The sequence below is a fragment of the Crocodylus porosus genome, unplaced genomic scaffold, assembly GCF_001723895.1.
Source record: "Crocodylus porosus isolate Cpor-Errol unplaced genomic scaffold, CroPor_comp1, whole genome shotgun sequence".
Lineage (NCBI taxonomy): Eukaryota > Metazoa > Chordata > Crocodylia > Crocodylidae > Crocodylus > Crocodylus porosus.
Window position 1 is genome coordinate 98,782,824 of NW_017728886.1, and position 2,384 is coordinate 98,785,207.

Below are 2,384 nucleotides of genomic sequence, written 5' to 3' on the forward strand. Positions count from 1 at the left end.
CCCCGGCAGCGCCCGGCGAACAAAGGCCGGCGCCGCGCACCGCCACGTGCCGCCCGGCTCTAGCAGCCCGGCCCTACCTCTCCCGGAGACAGCGCCGAGCACGGGCACTCCCGCAGCCAGGCAGCGCTCCCGCCTCCTCCACACGAGCGCCAGCGGCCAGCTCCAGATGCCCGCCCTCCCTCCGGCGCAGCTGAGGCCCCGCCAGGAGGCGGTTGCAGCCCGCGGCCCGCTTGCAACAGGCGTGTGGGAGTCGGGCGGGCTCCGCCAGCCCCTACCTGCCGGCGCCCTGTCCCGCTGCTGCCCCCGGGCCCCGTCGGAAAGAAAAGCCCCGCGGGTCCCGAGCAGGGCGCAGGCCTGGCCCCGCGGCCTCCTGGCGCTCACCTTGCGGCCCCGCGCGCCGGGCAGCGATTCCCAGCCAGGTGCACCCACGTGGCCGAGGGCCCGCCCCGCGCCGCGCCGCGCCGCCGACCGCAACCGGTGTCAAGCCCGCGGCGACTCTGCTCGGCGAGGTCTTTGCCGCAGGAGACTCGCGCTGCTACTTTTCTGTCGTTAAAAAAAAAAAGAAAAGGAGCGAAAACGAAGAGCTGGCATTTCCCGAGGAGTGCCTCCAGTCTTAAAAAAAGGTTGAAAGTCACTGCTAAAACGCTGAGCTCGGGGAGACTGCAGCCAGCCCAAGCTTTCACTTCCACCGGCCAGGGAGGCGCTGAGCTCAAGCACGGCCAAGGTTTCTGTACAGAGTGCTGCGAATCGGGCTTTTTTGCAAAAATCCCTGGGTGAATGCAGGTGCATTTAACAACTTTTTTATTCCCGAAACAACTTCTTCGTTGTCTCGATTTTGGAGTGCTGAAGTTTGAGAAGATCTACCAAAAGGGGGGGGCCTGATTGAATGAATCCATGGCTTTGGACTTCTTGTTTTTAGTTCTCTAATCCTAGTATTTTTAACTATGATAATGCTTTTCTCACAGGCATTTTCAACAGCAGGGTAACTTTGGGACTACAACTAACTAGCCACCCATTTTTTTAGGTCGAGAACATAGAAAAAGTAAAACTTAAGGCTCATATTCTAAACTTTCTTTAACTCAACCTTACCTCAAGTTGGTGCAACTTGAGCCATAATACAGAGCAGATGCATGTGTAAGTGCACTCATGTATATGACTGCATGTGTGGGTGTGCACATGTATATAAAGGTATGGGGATATTTTACATTGTATGACTAAAATGGCATACTGTGTATGAACATGTAAAACCACAAAGTAGAACATGTAAAGTGCACATACATGCGCACACAATACTAACACTATATTAAGTGTTTAAAAATTGTAACCAATTGACAAGGTACAGATTTATATTTTAGCATTAGAAGCTTCTAGAGTGTCATTGGGTTTGCTTTTGTTTTTCACCAGATTTCAACTATTTATTCAACTCCGCTTAAAATGCAAAGAGGCAAAATCTTCTACATTATTATTGCATTACTGTCTATTGTGCAGTTGCCATGTTCAGTGTGAAGTCTCATACTGGAAGAATTGATGGTCACCTGATATAACCAAAACTACTTCTCATCTTAGCCATGGACGTGTCCATAAATAAACGTACTGGGAAAGTGATTATAAAAAATCAGGTTTGATACTTGGGCATTAGTTGTAAAACATCCACAAATAAATTAAATGGTATCATCTCATGTGCTACTGATGCGTCTTGTGCCACGGTACACGTTTAGAGGTTTAAACAATGTTCAAAGTAACACGTTACTCTCTGTTGTTGAGAGTTTACGTCCTATTGAATAGCATTTTGCAAGAATAACTTTCCCCACCTTTAATGAACCTAAGCACAGGTCTGTGGTACTTGAATTAAAGGAAGTATTTACTTATTGATTTCTTTGATTTATATGCCGTCTTTCCCGATAAAGGCTCAGGGCAGCTTACAGTAAGAGTGAACAAAATACTTCATAAAACAAGAGAACAAAGAAAAACAAAAAAAAAACCCTTAAAAAGCAAGTAGAGTATCAAAGTAAAACAGATATCCCCTAAATTAGGGGTAGGTGACTTATATAACCTGTAGGCCAAAGCCAGCCCACAGAGCTTTGCCCAGATTGCACCATGGTCAGGCAGAGAGGAAAAGCAGTGTCAGACATCAACATAGTTATAATTGTAGGCCAGTCACTAGAGCAAGATTTGCCATGCACTTGACAAGTGGCTTATACAGTTTCCATTTGTGGAGGACTTTGTGGTTTAGCAATTAGAGAAGTGGCTGCAGGCAGGTTAAGTCCATAGTTTTAGCACATTCATTCTGAGAGGTAGCAGGACCGAATGGGAGAACTTTAAGGTCTGTTACAGTCTGCATCCAGATTTTCCTGAAGTGGTTTTATAGAAACTCTTGTTATCTT

General features: G+C 47.7%; 1 protein-coding gene across 5 annotated transcripts in view; it reads right to left on the reverse strand.

The window, feature by feature from the left end:
- The window catches only part of TNS3 (tensin 3), a 342,744-nt gene extending 342,321 nt beyond the window's left edge, over nucleotides 1–423 (reverse strand). For 4 of the 5 annotated variants that reach the window (XM_019539596.1, XM_019539585.1, XM_019539576.1 and 1 more), the window contains exon 1: nucleotides 78–102. The gene's annotated coding sequence lies outside the window, so the exon portion shown is untranslated. Of the gene's footprint in view, nucleotides 1–77; nucleotides 103–381 lie in introns of those variants that run through there. The other variant, XM_019539604.1, reaches the window with a different exon arrangement.
- Between the last annotated feature and the right edge of the window lie 1,961 nt (nucleotides 424–2,384).